The 19,324-nt window shown below is 34.1% G+C and overlaps 1 long non-coding RNA gene across 1 annotated transcript; it reads left to right on the top strand.

Annotated features, from left to right (window-relative positions):
- The first annotated feature begins 6,333 nt into the window (after positions 1-6,333).
- On the top strand, positions 6,334-13,461 carry LOC127563938 (uncharacterized). Its single transcript, XR_007954162.1, has 2 exons — positions 6,334-6,714; positions 13,205-13,461. It is a non-coding gene; the product is annotated as an uncharacterized LOC127563938 (long non-coding RNA).
- The last annotated feature ends 5,863 nt before the right edge of the window (positions 13,462-19,324 follow it).

The raw sequence follows: 19,324 nt of genomic DNA, 5'->3' as shown, positions 1-19,324 counted from the left end.
AAGTAATACTTGAACTGAACTTTGAGGGAGATAGATATTCTAAGAGATCTACTTAGAAAAAGAGGGAGTGAATTCCAGGCACAGGGAATGGTCTGTCCATAGACATTAAAATATTAGATGAATGTTGTACATTAGCGAATAGCAAGAAAACCAACTTGCTGACCTTAAGGATGTGTAAAGGGGAGCAACATATAATAGGAGTGAAAGGTAGTTTGATGCTGTGTTGTGTGGGGCATTACATGCCAGAGAAGAGTTTGTGTTAGGTCCAAGGCCCTGCAGTTTACTGAATTTTGGAGTGACAGGGTCAACTTTAGGAATATCACATTGGCAACTGTATGGAGAATGGGATAGAGGGAGGAGAGACTTGAGACTGGAAGGACAATTAAGAGACTATTTTAGTCCAAAGGAAAAGGAACTATGGTGTGAAACTGGGTGGTGGACATGTGGGTACAGAAAAGAGAATGAATACCAGAGATTTTTGGAGGTATAATTGACAAGCTTTGGCAACTGATTAGATGATAGGATAAAGGAGAATTAGGAGTTGAGAATTATCTCCATGCATGCATGTATTCTATATATCCATGGACCTTTGTGGAAGGATTGTGATCACTTCTATTATATAATACTTGGGCTAACTTGAATCCTTTTTGGGCAACAATAAGCTAGTAGATAAAGAAAAATTGAGGATTGGGGTGGTGATGGTAATGGTAATTTGTGGGCGCAATCTGCTGGAATACTGAGGAGTAGAGAGTCTGGAAGTCACAGTAAAGATAAAGCATAAGTTGTAAGGTATGGGGAGAGATGAAATGATAGGCATTTTCTTTTGATAAAGGAATTTCAGAATTATTGATCATGGAAGAACATTTGCAGGTAGAATGATGATAAAACCAAAGATATGATTATCTCTGTATTAGTGTGTGAGGTAGAGTGAAAGAATAAATTGGTTAGGTAGATTGAAGAGATTGAGGAACTGAGAGTTCAGGGTTCCCCAATAGTTTTGGGGAACTCCAAAAACTATTTTGAATTTCCCTACTACAAAAGCAAGGGCTAGGGTAGAGAGAAGGACTGAAACCTTGACTGAGAAAGGAGAGAGAATGGCCTGAGGACTTTTTAGAGAAGAGCCAAGAAAGTATATTCTTTTGGTCCATTGAACTTCAGAGAAGGGAGGTTGCTGAGAGATAGTATTTGAGGCAGGGTATAGTGATAGCAATGGGAGAAGCAAGGAATATGCCAATTCCCCTTGTTGGACCAGTATATTGGTGGCCATGAGAAAAGGTATCACTAGTAATACTGCTGTAAAAAATGTCCAGATTCTTTAGCTAAGGAAATTAAAATGTAGGGAGTTTAACAGACTTGTCCATGGTCACACTATTAATTAGTAAATGAATATTTAAGAAATATATAAAAATTTGAATCCAAGTTTTCATGACTCCAAGTCCAACACTCATAATATATACTCATTATTGTTACATTCTTAGTGTATGATTTGTTTCATCTTTCATTGTTAAATTATTCATTAAAAAATAAACTCCATGCATGGGAAAACTGCTCTAGGTTGGTGTGTATGAACATAATTAGCATTTGACCTGATTGCTTATAGTGTCCTTCCTATGAGATATATAGAGATTTAAAGCATCAGAATGCAGATCTGGATCCCAATCATAGCTTATTTAAGAAAAATTAAGCCATATTAAAAGCCTTGAAAATTGACAATTTTCTCTCAGTTTAAAATAGAGGGAGCTAAATCTCTTTAAAAATGTGTGGTTTATGACAGTCCAGCTGCTTTTGTGTGTGTTTCATTTAAATGTAAATTGATCTAAAGACTCTTAAGAAGATCTCAGAAGGTAGAGGATTTTAATTTGAATGGAGTAATTTTCTTTTTGTTTCATACATATTGAAGTAATTTTTTTTTTTTTTACGTAGTAAAGAAAGAAAGAAAAATCCAATTAGCACCACTGTTCTTTATCTAAGAAGTTTTTTTTAATAGGTCTATCAGTTTTCGGTCATGAGCAGTGCTTTCTAAGAAAATATTTATTTTAAAAGAAACTTATCTTGCATATTCTAAGACACATCACAGATGTGGTGCCCCATGTCATTATCTTATTGTACCTTGTATTGGTTCCATCTTATTGTTCCAAGGGAAGCAATTGTACTGCTAAATCAAATAGGGTTAATGACACACCTTTCCAAGTACTAAAATTTTTTAGTTGTCAAGGAAAACACTGAAGTTAAGTTAAGAGAAATGTAGATTAAATTGAAGAGAGGAAATATATATATATGTATATATATATATAGTCACTGATAAAGATTAATTTGATACTTTATTTATAAATTATTTCCCAGTACAAACATATTGGAGAGTTTTCGGGTTAAGGGAGTCAGAGTTAAATTCAGTAGTGGTTGAGAGTGTTCTGTTAACAATTTACACATAGAGCTCACCTTGTCACCTTTGAACCAGAAGATAGAAATTTGAAGCTCATTCAGGTTCATTTGTACAGCCATTTCTGGTAGAGCAGGAGGAGGAGGATACCACAAGTGAGTGTTGAGGCTTGTTCAAGAGATATTCTCTGCTGTCCCAAGCAGTATTTTCCTCCTCCCTGCAATAAAACAAGCCATATTGTGTGAGCCAATGCTGATTGCATATTTCACAGTCCTTTCTGCCTTCAGTCATTGCACTACCAGCCTGTGATTATATTGTAAAACACTTTGATCTTTCTTTATGTAAATGTTAGTACAGTGGTACTGTAATATAAAATGCATGCCAAAAATAAAACATTATCTTCTATTGGCACTTCTAAAATAATCTGCAAAGGGAAAATACATATATGTGTGTGTGTTTATGTTTTATATATGTAACCATTCAGTAAAGGATTTTAGCTTACTTGATAATAATGTTTCTTTAATTAGTCAGAAATATTGTTCAGTATTTATATGGCAGTGATGTTTTCATAAGGAAAGACCTCTTTTCAATAGTTTATGTGTGCATGTGTGTGTGTGTCTGTTATTAAGAGAAATCAGAAGTTTTTTTCTGAAAATTTTAAATTTATTCTTAAGCATTTATTATGTTGTTTGGAGACAAGTGCAATTGGAAATGCTTTTTTTTTCTATTTTTGAAAATGTTATTTTTCTCCCAATGCCTTATTCTGTATTTTAAAAATAAAACTTTAAAGTTGTTTTTCAATGTAGGGGGGAAGAATAAACTTCATTTTTTGAAAAGTCTTCCAATTTGCAGATTCTATGATATAGGGTCAAACAAACTGGTTTGTTCTCTTGATCCTAATCTTAATTTCAGTCTGATTTTTTTCTCCCTTCTCCTATCTCCCTCCTCCCAGGATTCTTGTTAGAGTTGGTTTTTTTTTTTTTTTTTTTTTTTTTTTTTCTGACAAGGAACAGGGAAATGTAGGCAACATTCTTAAGACTAATCATTACTCTTTCTCTCCTCTAGTCCCAACCCCTCCCTTCCAAATCCCCCAAACCATCCCCTATTTTTGATCACAGACTTGTTGGAGCCACTTGGACTACTTAGTTTCTCTCAACCAGCCTAGGATATGGGAAGGATCTGTAATTTACTCAGAGTTGGGGTGGGGGTGGGGGTGGGGATGGAATGACTGTTCTTTCCCCAAGCTTCTCCTTCTGTTTTTTTAGATTAGGAGGAAAAAAAAACAATCTACCCTGTACTACTTGAACTCTGGGAATCAAAACACAATCTCGGGTGCCTATTTCTTAGTTAAAAATTAAAGTGTTTCCTTATGAATTATTACAGTTACTCTTATTGGATATTTTATAATTGACAGCTTCATTGAGCTTTTATACATGACATCATATTGCAAGCTAAAGAGGGGGTTTGAAAATGTGAGAATAGATTAACCTACAAATTGAGAGTAATACACAATTTCATTTTAGTTAATTTCTTAAAATTAGATAATTAAAATTAGATAGATAAAAATCTATCTTAAAAAAAGGACTTCAAAAGAACAATACTGATAGCAAATTAATATGAATGTGCTTCATTCAGAACAGAATTTTTAAAGGTTCATTGGTTAGTAGGCTCCTTCCTGATAAGCTTTAAGAAAATTGTAGCCAAGAACCAGGCAAGGCTATTGACCTTTTCATTTCATTAAATGCCATTCCACCACCTTTTTAATGTAGCTTTTAAAAAAGCATCCTGTTTTAGCAGATTATGTTTTTTTTGGGGGGGTGGGGGGGTAGAGTTGTCTGCAGTAGGTTATAAGTGGCAAAAAAAATGTTTCTATTTTATGCTTAGTTTTTATCTGGTAACTGAAATGCCTTCTAAACCTGTTTTTGGAGTGTTCCCCCGGTGAAACTTGAATCGGTGACCATCTGTCCCCTACTGGTTGATTTCCTGTGAGCTGCCCTTTGTTTCAGTCAAACAATTGATTACCCCTCTTTATAGATAAGACTTCTGTTGACTGCCCTGAATCAGCAGGTTGAGTTTGGGACCTCTCGTTTATTGCTTTCTGGTAATTCTGAGGGTCACTATCATTGTCTTCTGAAAACAATTTTTTTGAAGGTCTCTTTAGGGAAAGATGCTTTCTAAAATGTAATGGAGAGTTAGGTCCAGAATAGAAATTGGATGAAATATTTTTAGATGTAACTCAGAATTTCAGCATTTGTTACCAAGAAATTAAATTGAAGTATTTTCTTCCTCAGACTTATCAAAAATGTATGTCTCAGTGGTATCTTAATTATGAGTGGGGGTAAGGGAGAGAATCTAGAACTCAAAAATTTTAAGAACAAATGTTAAAAACAATTTGTTTTAAGTGTAACTGGGGGAAGATATTAAATAAACAAAATACCCAAAATGTATGGTCTCATTGCTTACATTTTTTAAATGAAAGCATATTTTTATTTAACAGAACTTAAATTTTCGGACAAATAGGATTTTGAAGTGCAATGTGTAGCCAGCCACGTTTAGCTATAAGCAAGATTCTTAGAAACTTAGTTCCTTACCTCAACTATTAAAAAATAATTGTGGCCTTTTAAAGAATATGAATTCAGAATCAGATTTTTTGGAAGGATGGGTTATATTCTTGGCAGATTACTTTCATTCTCAGAGGTAGCAGAGATCAGTGTGTGGGGTAAAAGTGTCACTTTTCCAGGAGACAAGAACAAATCTCAATGTCAGCATCTTGATGGGTGGTCAAGGGAGCCAAGATAAATCTTCAAAAATAAAAATGATCTTCAGGAGGTATGAAGGAAATTTTAGGTTAACCTTGCAGTTTCATCTCTTATTTTTTTACATTTGGATTGCCAACCAAGATCTTTAGTGCAATTATTTACCTATATTGCTTTTCTAAAACCAATTCTAACTAATAATCCAGGTTTCCAATAAATATTATAGAAATGAATTTCTTTGATATAAATTGATCTTTTTTCTGTGTGGATGTAGGTATGCTCCTTAGGTGGAGCTCAGCAGCCTGAATATAAGGAGGGGGAGAAGATCTATTTGTGGTTTAGTTCCTTAGGGACAGAAGTAAGTAGCAGATGTGACCACAGTTCAATGTGATTTGATGTAATTAATTTTTCCTGAGCATGCTACAAAAGTTAATAGCCTCAAATTGCACACAATCTTGGTTTCCAATCCATATGGAGAGCAATCCCATCATACAACTGTTCTCTAATGTTTGGGGGGGTTGGTGGAGAGGAAACATCTTTGTAATGCATTCACTTCCTGCTCCATTTGATCTTGATGGAATCTCAGAAATTACTTTTTGGTCTTGTGTTTGGTTGGTATACAATATATATTGGTAGGAGCAAGATACCATGATTTTTTTGGTTTGGTTAAACATTAGAACAAAACTGAATTGAAAAGTATAACAAAGAAAACAAGTCCAACATTCCCCCTCTCTTCTCCCTCCCTTTTCTTCTATTCTCTCTCCCCTCCCCTTCCCTTCCGTGCCCCCCACCACACACACACACACACACACACACACACACACACACACACACTCACACCCTCCTTAATCTGAAGCACTGTAGTTCAGAGAAGTAGTTCTAGGTGGATGGCAGAAAGGTCTTATCCTTTCCTTCTTCAAATCTCACTAAGGAATTACGGTCTGCAGGCTTGGTTGCAGATGCCTGGATGCCTGGAAAGTTTACCCTGCCTAGAGTTGTTTTGTTTGGCATAGCTAATCAGGAGCTAGACTGGAATTGCTCATAGCTGTCATTCAGGTTTTGTTTCAAAGTCCAAGGACCTGCTGGGAAAAACAAAGAACTAATGAAAGCTGACTGTATTTAAGGCCTCAAATCTGTTGAGTCTGAAATGATGTCCTGACAGTGGATTCTTATTCTTCTGCGTTCTTGCCGTTTCTAAGGTAACAGGTTTTTAGAGGCTTTCCATCTTCATTGTCAAGTATTTGCTACACTTATTGTTGTTTTTCAGATTAGAGCAATTCAAATGATCTCCTTTGAAATGAAGGGGAAAGAGAAAATAATGGAAATAAAATGTAATGAATCTATTACTTTGGGGAGGAGGTAAGAGTATGGCAGCTTGAGCAGTATTGTCAGATTATTTTTGTCTTAAATGCTACCAAATCCATATTTTTAAAAATTTAAATTTAAATAACACCCCCTTTGTTTTTTTTTGTTTGTTTGTTTGTTTGTTTTTTGTTTTTTTGTTTTTTAGAGATTCTCTAATTCACATAAGTTATCATCCGAAGTACGGACATAAAATCATTACTGATTTCATTGAAGGTAAATAATAACCCCATTTCTCCCTTTCCATCCTCCACTTCTATTATATTATGGTGAAAAACTATGTTTTTAGCATTTTCTTTCATGTGATTTCCAAGAAATTAGGTTTGCTCAGGGAAACAATGAAATTCCACCTCTTGTTTGTGAACATGAAAACTACTAAATGAAATGATGCAGTCTGATGAACTCAATAACAAAAATAATTTGCCTCCTAATATTAGTATTCTCTTCCAACTTTTTTCCTTTAATGGAACAGAATATATTCATATTAACATATTGTAATTGTTTCAAGCTAGAGCTCCCTCTTTTTTAATCTATAGTTAGTGAGAAGTAAAAGTTTGACAATTATAACCAGGCCTTCTTGGAGATGGTTTTAGGAGCTGAGAAATCTGAGAGTTATATTAATGATCATGTCATATTTATATATGTTCTCATTAGTTGTGATGACAAAGTGACTATATATTGACCAAATGTCAACAAGACTGCTTTTCCCAATGGTAATAGTTATAACACTTTTTTCTAATACAATTCTAATTCAAAAATGAACAGATAATGTGAATTAAAGTTGAGTCCAATAGTATCAGAGCTTTCATTCATTATGTCAAGGCTTTAATTGTCTTCTGTTGAGAAATAGTGTGGAAGAGAAATCTGGAGTAAAGAAGGAACAGTATTTAATATGTGGGGATGTAATCATTTTAATCTCTGTGCCTTTGCTCAGTTTATTCTGTCTATCTTCAATGCCCTCATCTTTCCCACTTATCTGAATCTTGGATGTCTACTCAGGTCCAGGTTGAGTTGTGTTTCTTTAAGAAGCCTTCTGCTCCTCCTAGGGTTCAAATAATGGAAAGAAATTGTCCACATTACTCTGATCTGGCCCAACCATAGCTACAGAATTTTGCCTAATTCTGGGTGCCACATTTTATGAGGGACTTGGGCTGTATCATATCCAGAGGAAAGAACCCAAGATGGAATAAATGTAATATATGAGACTTGTCATGTGATAGAAAGAACATTGAGCTGGCTATTAGAAGAAGTGAGTTTGAGTTTTAAATATATACCAGCTGGGAAAATTCCTTAACCTCTCTGAACCTGTTTTCTCATCTGTAGAATGAGAATAATGCTTGCAGGACTTCCCAAAGGATTGTGTGAGGATCAAATATCATTTTTTAATATATTATGGGATTTTTAACGAATAAGCTACTTGAAAATATAAATGATCATATTTTAAGAGGAAAAACAACAACTTAGAGGATAACTATTCTCAACTATTTCAACATATTTAATGTACAAGTAGACTAATGCTATGTAATTCTAGAGGAAAAACTAGGATTTATGTGTGGAAGTAACAAAATATAGAGCTGATTTCGGTTTTATATAAAAAGAATTTTATAAGAATTATAGTTTAGTATATGCCACTTTACTAGGTAAGGGACTCTCCATTTCTGATTTTCAGAGATCAGATGACTCTTTCAGAGATGTCATATAAAGGATTCCTGCACTGCATACAAGATTGGATTGTGTCACAGATCTTAAGTTTTCATAATTCTGTCCTCCAGATCACACTGACTTTGTCTTCTTTAGACACAGCTAGCACTTGCAGTCAGCATCACACATTTAGTATCGACTTGGTCTCCAATTTCTTCCAATTTAATGTCTTATTTTCCCCAATTTGATAATAGTTCTTTTGTACAGATCAGTAATAATTATTAATTGAGAAAGGTGCTAAGGACTGCTGGAAGCAAAAGCTTGCCTAATTGCTTTGTGCACCATAACAAGTAAAGATTTTTAGGGATCTTTTTTTGTCATTCTTTTCTGTCCTAGTAACATGGAAATAGTAGAAATATTCATCAAGAAAAATCCTTTGAGGAAAGTAGACTCTTGTCAGGAAGTCAAACATTAATCTGAAAGAATGAATTCATCAGAAATGATGACTTTGAAGAATTCAGAGAAACTTCAGAAAACCGATATGAATTGTTACAAAACCAGGAAAACAATTTATGCAGTGGCCATAATTTACATTATTATGGCAAGTAAAATAATATCATTAGACTTTAAAATTCTGATCAATGAAGTGACCAAATATAATTTCAGAAAAACAATATAGAATACATTTCCTATTTTTTCAAGGAAAAATGTGGTAAATTAGAGGGGCTGTTAGGTCTTATATTTTGAGACATAGTCAAAGTGTTGATTTGATTATGCATATTTGTCACATAGGAAGATTCTATAGAAGGAAGGAAAGACAGATATAACAAGCATTTATATAGATATATAGTGCCAGGCACTATGCTTAGTGCTTTACAAATATTTCATTTTATCCTAGCAATAACTTTAGGAAGTAAGTATTATTAACCTTATTTTATATTTGAAAAATTTGAGGCAAATAGAGATTAGATAAATTGCCCAGGATTACTCAGCTAATAAGTAGCTGAAGTTAGAATTGAACTTGAGTCTTTTTGAATCCTTGTCCAGTGCTCTATCCATTGCTTTTTATGAGGACAAGAGAGTATCTTTAGGAAATGCCAGTGATTTTTTTCAAAAGAGAAAAGAACTATAATATAATTTTTTTAAAAGAATGAATGTTCCTCCCTATCTATTTAACTGAGTAATAAGAAATTGAATTCGGAAATCTTAATTCTCTATACAATCTCAGAATGGAGATGAATTTGGAGGAAGGAAAGTGCAGAGAGTTATTTATGGGTCATTAAGCCCAACATATATGTTGAACTATTACTCTCAGTTTTAAGTAGTAATAGTAGTAGTAGTAGTAGTAATAGTAGTAGTAGTCGTAGTTAGTAATAGTAGTAGCAATAAAAAAACTTTCGATTTGCAAAGTGCAGTATTTCATCTTGATTATTAACTCTGACCGTCATAGCAGCCTTATTAAGCTATCTTGAACCAGATATCTCCAAGATGGTGGAGTGTTCAGTGGATTAGCATGGTTGCCCCTGGCTTATGAGAACTGTTTTGCCATTGTGAGATTTCATTTGGCATTGCTTTTTTGTTCAATATTTCACTAGGTTCTGAACTTCTTATTGACTAGGAATTAGTCACAAGTTCTGGATTCTAGACTCTGTTCTACCACTTCTTAGCTAAGTAACCTTGGACAGGTTACATACCCATGCTGAACTTTAGTTTCCTATTTGTAATTTGGAGATGATAAGAATCTGCACTCCCTATCTCACCCAATATCAAAGGAAATAATGTAAAAACACTGCTCCATGCAAATAGCTTTAATTGTCAGTCAGAAAGCATTTATTAGTCTCTTACTGTATGCCTAGTTAGAGCTGGGGATAAAAACAAAAGCAGTCCCAAGGAACTCAGACAAGAGACATTGTGTAAATAAATAGATACATTCAAAAGAGATGGTAATCAGAATAGAAAACTCTTGTCACAACTCCCACTATTTCTATTGCTCCTTCTTACAATAAATAGTAATAGTCCACGTTAATATTGTACTTTATGATTTTACAAAATTCCTTTGATTGTCTTTGAATTTGCCATAAAGGAATAGCTCCTGTCATTATTGCCCTCACTATTCTCTATATTTCCATATATCAAAGGCAATAGACATACAGCCCGCAGCAGTCCCTCAACCATAATTAGAATAAAATGGAATTGGGAAGTATTTAACAAAAGAAAGAAAAATACAGTAGAATATAGATAATATTAATGTGATTTTCTTAGTTGATATGTGCCCATAAGGATCCTTATGTATCATTTAGTCTCCCCACTAACCTTTCTTACTTTCTGAGTTTGTTGTAGTAATGACAGACATAAGTCTAGTACCCCCACTTACCATAGCTTGGTGCCTCAGTCAGTATCAAAAAAGTTGAGTGAAAGTTGAATTCTAGCTGTTTGTCAGTATAAGTAGTAAAGAAGCGAGCAATGAAAGAAGAAAGGAAAGAAAGAAGGAAGGAAAGGAGAGAGGGAGGATGGGAGGGAGGAAAGAAAGAAGAAGAATGGAAGGAAAGAAAGAAAAAAGAAAAGAAAGGGGGGAGGGATAATTATCAATATCCTCCCTCAATTTAACTACAGGCAGAACTTATATGTTGGCGAAAAAAACTTGTATTTCTTGTCTTTAAGCAAATTGGCCAAAAAAGAAAGTATTTTCATTGACAAGATTTTCTTTATAGCTATTAGTTAAGAGATTGGTGTCATCATCTTGAAAATTATTGACCTCTTCTTGCTATCAATGGAGAATGGTCACTCTCACTACAATACAGTTGTCCATTGCTTGAGGGTATACTTTTGTAGTGGGGGGGAGGGCAGTGAACTTGCCACACAAGTGAGAAGCAAGATATCTGCCCTTAAGTTTATCACAAGTCCAAGAGGGCAGGAAGGATATACAAGTGCTGGACTTGGAGACAAGACAACTGAAGCTCAAATCCCTTCTTATATATACTATGTAGTCCTAGGTAGTCATTCTATCAGTATCAGTTTTTTCATCTATATAATCATCTGTTGTGAAGATCTAGTGAAGTAATGTGAACTATTTTGCAAATTTTAAACACTTTGTAAATGTTGACAAACATTATAAAACACACATAGACTCTATCTAAAGTTGTCTCTAGATTTTTTCTTAAATGCTAAGGATAATCACATAACTTTAGTGATATACCTGGTTCTAGAGTTCAGATCTCAGAAGTAGTCTAGTATGTTTTTGTTTTTATTTTTGTTTTTTCCGTCGAACTATATACTGCTTCCCTAGATTAATGAAAAGTTTCTGGGGACTGATTTTTTTTTTTCCTAAGAAAAGTGTGCTAATTTGTAATGTTGACTAAGTGTACCTTCATACAATATCCAGATTGTTTATGATACTTAGAAATAATCTCTTTAAGGTTATTGAGGGGAAAGAGGGTGGTTATGTGTAGAAATTCACAATAGATGCTAAAACTTCTTTTGAACATATGATCATAAAATTTCTTATATTATTGCATCATAGGGTCTAGAGCTTAAAAGAACCTAAGAAATTACATAGTCCCTTTTTTTTTATTTTAATTTTTACATTTTACAATTTTACATTACATTTTTTTCATTTTACAGATTTTGGGAAGGCTAGTGACTTGTTCAGTTATAGTATAAGAAACAGAACTGGAATTTGAATCTAAGAATTCTGACTTCAAGTAATTGTGTAGTGCCACCTCTAGGTTTTTGTATATTCCCTGGAAAAGGCATGAATTTTGCAATACTGGCTACCCTTCTTTAATACTTTTACATCCTTTGTCCTCTCTGATATAAATTGCTCTTTATTTTTTCCCTTACTCCTTCACCAGTTACTGTAACTCCCAAGTGCTCTGTAGGATTTTGTTCCAGAGTTGTAACTAGAATAGAGTGATTGACTCTTTGCATCAGAATGCTAATATTTAGAGGGTGCTACTATTTAGAGGCATAAAAGTGCTCTTATTCTCTTTCAGGTGGTAGAAACAACTGAATTTAGCATTTAGTGTGTGAGAGTAATTAAGCTAGGAGTCTTCCAGGAAGGTACACAGTTAATCCTCCACTTAGGGGACCTGAGATGTTAAGTGTCATGTTCATGGTCAGAATGTTAATATGTATCAAGTACAGAACTCAAACCCGTGTTCCTGCCTCTTCCATGTAAAGACAGCCCAGTGTCTTCTCTAATAGAGGCTCTATGTCATGGTTATTCAGCAAAGTCTGGCTTTCAATCTTGCCCATGCTCTGCCAGTTTTAACAATGACTCTGGGCAGATTATTTAATCTCTCAGTGTCCCCAAACAGTTCTCCATGAGAAAATGTTGTACCCCAATGCCATTTCAAGTCTTGTCCAAAAAAGGGGGATGGAGAAGAGGGCAGGCAATTAAAAGAGGCAAGAACCTTTTTTTTTTTCCCAGTAACATAAATGTTTTGGTGGGGGACTTTGGGGAAGGGGACAGATAAGAGGCACCTAAGGAAAAAATTATATTAATTTGGCAGAGAGATTCCCTTTTCTTAGCTCTGCTACTACTCTGATTTTGAACAAACCATTTAACTTCTCTATTTGCCTTATTAGAATGTGAGCCCCTTGGGCAGCTGGGGCTGTGTTTTTGCTTCTCCCTGTATCCCTTTAATTTTAGACTTTAATATCTGTGATGTTAGTCTTAGAACACTCTTGTGAGATATGTATGAAAGCATACACTGAATGTTTTGGTTTCTTGATGAGTGTGTTTTGTCTCTTGAACTAAATTCATAAATATAAATCTTTCCCCCATTTTAGGGTCTTTAGCTGAATGGCATATAGTTCAAACATTAACTAAACTCATGACTTCACTCAATTATTTGCATTAATAGATGGTAATATGGTCATGAAGAGTCAATATGACTGAAATGACTGAACAACAAACAACATGGATTGAATATGGGCCTGTAGGTCATGGCTCTAGGGGATATCCAGGAACTTGAGAACAGCTTTAGGATTATAGCTCAGTAAGCAGGCAGTAGCTTATGTGCCAGTTGTTGTCCAACATGCCGTTCATACCTTTATGATGTAGATCTCTGCTTGAGTTTCCCTGGTGAAGATTCCAGAATTGTCCTCGATGGCAACGTAGTCCTGGCTCCTCCTTTATCCTCGTGTATGCGTCTCCATGGTAATGACCTGCTTCTGAACTTGACCCAGCCCCAGTGGGATGACCAGCCCTGAGAAGGGCAAGGTCCAGCTGGCACACAGCAATGGGGCAGTGATGCAGATAATCCAAAATTCCTTTCTGTGTTACTTTGGAATAAATTTTGATAAGGTTTTTGAAGAAGGTTTTTGTTTTTGTTTGTTTTTTGTGTCTGGTATACAGATTTATCTTCTTATTTTAAATAGGTTAATATTGCAAATAAAGGATGTTAGTCAATATTTAATCAAATAAAAATATACAGAAATAAATTAACATTTTTTCCAAATTTAACCATTTTTGTGTTACTGGTGCTGCAGATAATCAAAATTAGTATGGAACTTTATTTAGAGCTTGATTTATTTTACTTAGTAATAGTTTTATAATTTTTCCAAATAAACGCAAAAATAGTTTTTAGCATTCACCTTTGCAAAACCTTCTGTTCCAGATTTTTTCCCCTTCCTCCTTCCTTTCCCTTCCTCAAGACAATAAGCAATCCAATATAGGTTAAATATGTGCAATTCTTCCAAACATTATTTCCCATTCATCAAAAACCACAAGAAAGAAAAACAAACAACCAATCAACAACAAAAAGTGAAAATACTATGCTTTGATCCACATTCAATCTCTGTAGTTCTCTCTCTAGATGTGGATGGCTTTCTTGCCTTGAATTACCTCAATATTGAAAAGAGCCAATTTCATCACAGTTGATCATCACATAATGTTGTGATTACAACTACATTGTAGTTTTAAACTACTATCTGAAACTACTCCCTCTCCCTCCCCAAGAGATCTCTAGATAGATTTCAAAAGATCCTAAGAACTTGGATGAGAATTTCAGAATTCAGTAGAAATTTATTTTATTTTATATATTTTGAAAACATTATTTTGGGAAAGATCAAATAGGTTCATGATCAAAAAAGGTCAAATCCTCTGATTTATAGTAATTATGAAGAGCTGACACTAGGAAGATGTGAGAAAGAGATCTCTACTAATCAGGTTCATTAAGAAAAGATCTGTTCTGAGGCATGCAGCCTAGAACTTAGAAAGAAAAGTTATTGAAAAAATAAGTTCGGAGATCCTATGGTTAGACCCTACTTAATTTGCTCTGGTAAAAAAAAGGTGAACTTAACATTCTGACCCCAAAGGAATAGAATCCAAAGAAGTTCAATGGAATCCAAAGGACTTCAAAGTCAGTTGGCTAGATTTCCCTTAGAGTTCCCATAGAGTGGGATCTCTCTGAAATAAAATAGCTAAGTTTTGTTAACTGAAGTTTCTGGTTTTTCAAAACCTTCCCTGTTCCTCAACATGCTGGGTTATATAAGTAATAGAGCTTTTATTGTAGTTGTCTTTCTCTGCGATTATAACCACTCTACTCTGAAGGAAATCTAGTTTCAAATTTAAAATATGAAATAAAGGATATATTAAAGAAATTCTCTGTCTCTTATCTCTCTATCGGTTGCTGCTTACACAAAACTAGTTCCAAAATTGGTTAAGTGTCCATAATGGGTTTGGAGCTATAAAAAGATTATTAAACAGATAATTCTTGTTATCTAGGAATAGGGCAGAAGATCAGCTAGCATAAAAACATAGTATCTTAATTTATAGTGATAATCTAGCCCAATCCCCTAATAATAGATCACACTTATGTGGGAATTTGAGTTTTGTAAAGTATTTTACATATATTATTTCAAATAATCCTCACAATAAACCTGTTAGGTAGGTTCTAGTATTGTATCTATTTACAGACAAGGAAACAGATCCAGAAAGAAAATTCCATTGTAATAACCATAAGGAGTGAGATTTGGACTTAAGTTGTCTGCTTCCAAACTTAGTGTTCTTACATGCCTTAACTATATAGACGATATACAAGTAATATTAAGTACAACCCAATTGATATAGTTATGATTATTGAAAGAGAGAAGTTCCTAGGAAGTTTCATGTTTAAAAAGAGTGGGTTTGAGAAGAATTATTTCTCTGTTTTTTCTCTCACCTCAGCTTTTTATCTTGTTAAATTCACTTATCTATTTAGCTTAATTATAATCTCAGAAATGTTTGCAAGAAAAAAAATCAAGGTTATTTTTTGTTCATTTGTGTCAGACTCTTTGTGACCTTGGATGGACTTTTCTTGGCAAAGACACCAGAGTGCTTTGCTGTTGGATTAGTCAGAATAAGTGTCTTTCCCAGTATCACATAGCTAAGTGAGTATCTGAGACCACATTTGAACTCCCATCTTCCTGATTCCAGGCTCGGTGTTCTAGCCACCTAGCTGGCTCTTTGCAAGTTAATGTTAGACCCAGGAGGAGGAAAAAGGGAGAGTCAGAATAGAGAAGAGTAGATAAAATCCTTGACTTTATAATGTAGTTCAAGAGCCAAAAATACCCGACAAGAAATTTAAATGCTTGGTAGGGTTCAGGATCTCATAAAAGGTTAAATTTCAAAAATATAACAAAAATATTTTTAAATAAATGAAGATAAAAAAAAACAATACATTTGCAGTAAAATCTTACTGTCTAAAAGTGTGACTATAATAATACTTTAACATGAGCTTTTGGCTCTCATGTATAATGTATCAATTTCTTGCCTTCTTAAAAGGGAAAGGGAAGAAAGGAAAGGAAGAAGAAAATTTGGAACAAATAAATTTTAAAATAATGAATGTTAAACATTGTTTTTACATGTAATTAAAAAAATAAAATCTACAAATAGCAGAATTTTTAAAAAAATAGGTTCTGTAGAATTACTGGTAAACTGATGAAGAAAAAAGTAAGAGACTTCAACTTCGAAGATCCTTGAATCTTTTTTCTATATGTATTTTTCTTCTCCACTTTCCTCCTTCCCTAATGCATGAAAAAAATAGTTGCTTCCATTCCCTTTAGAAAAACTCTCTCTTTTACTTACTGACCTCTTTCTGGAAGTCTTTAGAACAGGTGATGAAGTTGAAAGTGCTAAGCAGTTACTTTCCATTGCAGCCTCAGTAAGTGTGAAATATTTCTTTAAGAGTTGTGTTCCCTTTTCTGCAGGCCTAACTTTGGCCCCCAAATCAGGAATAGTTCTTAAGCCTTCAGGTTTGTTTACACTCAGCAGGAAGCACAGTAAAGAGATAAAAAAGGAAAATAGGAATGGGAAAGGAAGATTAGAAGGAAAACTCAGGAAATAAAAGTTTTTTTAGTAACTTCTTGGACTTGGAAGGCCTGTTAAGATGCTTGTGATGAATTACTTGATTTCACAATTATATTGCACAAATATAATTGCACAAGTATTGCACAAGTATAATTAAATTTTATATGCTAAACGAATTTGTGCGCATTAAATATACTCAATGAAGTTGGCATGAATTCTGTCAGAAGTTTCTCTTACCAACCCCTAAACAGTTTCAAAGTCAAATGTGTTACACAGGACTTGACTTTCAAGTACTTGAAATTTCAGTGAAATACCTTGTTAGAAATGGTACAATAAATATCCATATAAAAATTTTATTCTATCTTGTTCATATCCTTTCTTTTATTCCGTCTCTAAATCTAGTCAATGGGAGTCAAAGTATTTATTTCCTTAATATAATTATAATTGGAATTTCAGAAATATTTGTCATAGGAGAAATCTGAAGCCTAACACATCATCAAACTTAAAACTATAACTGTAGCTTTGTAAACCCTTATTTTAATTAAATAAAATAAAAATAATTTTTAAAAATTAATTAAAATAAAATATGAAATTAAATTAAATAATTAAAGAGAAAAATAAGATGCTCCCAACTAAAGCCTGACATCTAAAAAGTCTACAAAATTAAACCTTATTTCAAAGAATCTCAAGAAATCACCTTCGTTATTTTTTACTGAACTTTTGCTGTTTTATTGAATACTTTAATTGTACATTTGAGGGATGAAGTCCAGATTATTTCATTATGCAGAGGTTGGTGGAATTTTTTTTGTTTGTTTTTGTAATGATATATATTATACTATAAAACTGGCCATTTTATTGATGTCACTTTTTGTGCTTCATTCATTTCTTTGTTAAAATCTCAGAACAGGATCCTCTTTTCCTCCTCAGTTTACAACATAGAGAACAGGTATGTTTAATTTGATGTCGGCCTCAGTAATGATCATGTATCATTTGCATTTGAATCCCAAATGTTCTCACTCTGCTTCTGGTCTTAGGGAGAAAAACTAAATCTGTGATTTCATTGGTACAGGGCAGCAGTTCTCGAAGTGTGGTCCAGGAACACCTGGGGGCTCTTGAGACCTTTTCAGAGGATACATAGGATCAAAACTTTTCATAATAATATATAGACTTTACTATGGACAGAAACAAACCAAATAAAATAAGACTCTTGGGGAGTGTGATAGCTGGTCCTCAATACATTTTAAGAGTATAAAGTGGACCTGAAACCAAAAAGTTTGAGAACTGCTGGCATACGGAACTCTCAGGGAAACTTACTCTGAAAATTTAGCATTTTCTCTGATCCTTTTAATGCATATGGCAGCCTAGAGGAATGAAAGGCTCGGTGACTTATCCAGTGTCACACCATCATAGTATGTCTTATGTCTTAGCTCCAAGGCTTGTTCTGTCTATTCTCTCACTCTCCTTTCCTCCTGGCACATTGTTGATATCTAATAAATACGAGTGGATTAATTAATTGATGGAAGAAGGATGAGGGAGAAATTCTGTCAAGGATAAGATTAAATTGAATTTCCTATTTTGGCAAGTTTACAGAAATTATTTTATTTGGAGTGCTGTAGATTTCATATTTTCTTACTTTAATACTTGAAGGAGCTGTATGATATTTAGGGGCGTCCTCCTTCCTTCCACTAATGCAAGTCAATTCTCTTTAAGGGTTACTTATAGTGGCTCAGCATTTCAGTCATTTGCCAATCAGTCGGGTCAATGAGTCTTATAGGCAGATTCGCTGATAACAGACATCTAGTTGCTTCCTTGTTCTGCATTTGAAACCTTCCCGGTTTTATAGAATCTGTCAGCCATGGTGTTTCACTAGTGTGGGCTTTGAGAAAACCAGTGTCCCCTCCACACTTTGGCACATATACACATATTCCATATAAGCCCATTTTGGGTTTTTCTACTGGGATGGTTTGCCATTTCCTTCTCCAGCTCATTTTACAGAAGAGGAAACTGAGACAAAAAGGGTTAAGTGACTCGCTCAAGATTCCACAACTAGTGTCTGAGGTAATTTTTGAACTAAGATTTTCTTGACTCCAGGCCCAGCATTCTCTGTATTGAGCCACCTAGTTGCCCTCATATTCTAATAAATGTGTATAAATATATTACAAAATGAAATACAGGAAAATCTCACTCATTCAGACTTAATTGGAAAAATAAAGTGAATTAGTGAAAAGTCAATCATAGTATTTTTATAAAGAAAAACAATTTTACTACTTTCATATATTTATAAAGTAGTTTGAACTGTTACCAGTGTGTGCAAGTAGAATTACTACCATGTTTGCCTTAAGCACATTTTTGGAGGGTGAAGTGGATCTGTGATTACTGTGGTATATGAAGAAATTCCTTTTATCAGTGCATATCAACACCTGCTTTACAATTCTAAGAAATTCTAAGAGACTTGCCTGGAATACTGAATGTTAAGTGACTTGCCTAGGGGTAAGATTTCCAGCACTTCAAACCAGGCCTTCCTAACTCCTAGGTTTACACATTGCCCACTAGAACACACTTCTTGTCTCTCAAAAGCCTTAATAATTGTTATATTAAATTATTTTGTAGACAGTAACATGCAGTTGTATCTAAGAATTTCCAAAATTCTTAAAACATCCATTTTCTCAAACGGGTCAAATATCCCTTATGGAACCTGTTTTTCCTTTCTTTTGTGTTTGACATAAAGTGGGTGATTAATAATTGTTTATTGTTTGAAATATTTGTTCTGACTAGTAATGGAAGAGTAAAATTATGCCAATACAACCAAGCTGAATTACTCCAGATTCCAACTTTATAAAGACTGAATTACTGAGATTCTACTGTAGAACTGACTTTTGGTTATCTAATTTT

This window comes from Antechinus flavipes, chromosome 1 (assembly GCF_016432865.1).
Source record: "Antechinus flavipes isolate AdamAnt ecotype Samford, QLD, Australia chromosome 1, AdamAnt_v2, whole genome shotgun sequence".
NCBI classification, from domain to species: Eukaryota; Metazoa; Chordata; class Mammalia; order Dasyuromorphia; family Dasyuridae; genus Antechinus; species Antechinus flavipes.
The sequence above is the reverse complement of the archived record's forward strand: the minus strand, read 5'-3'. Positions and strand labels throughout refer to the sequence as shown.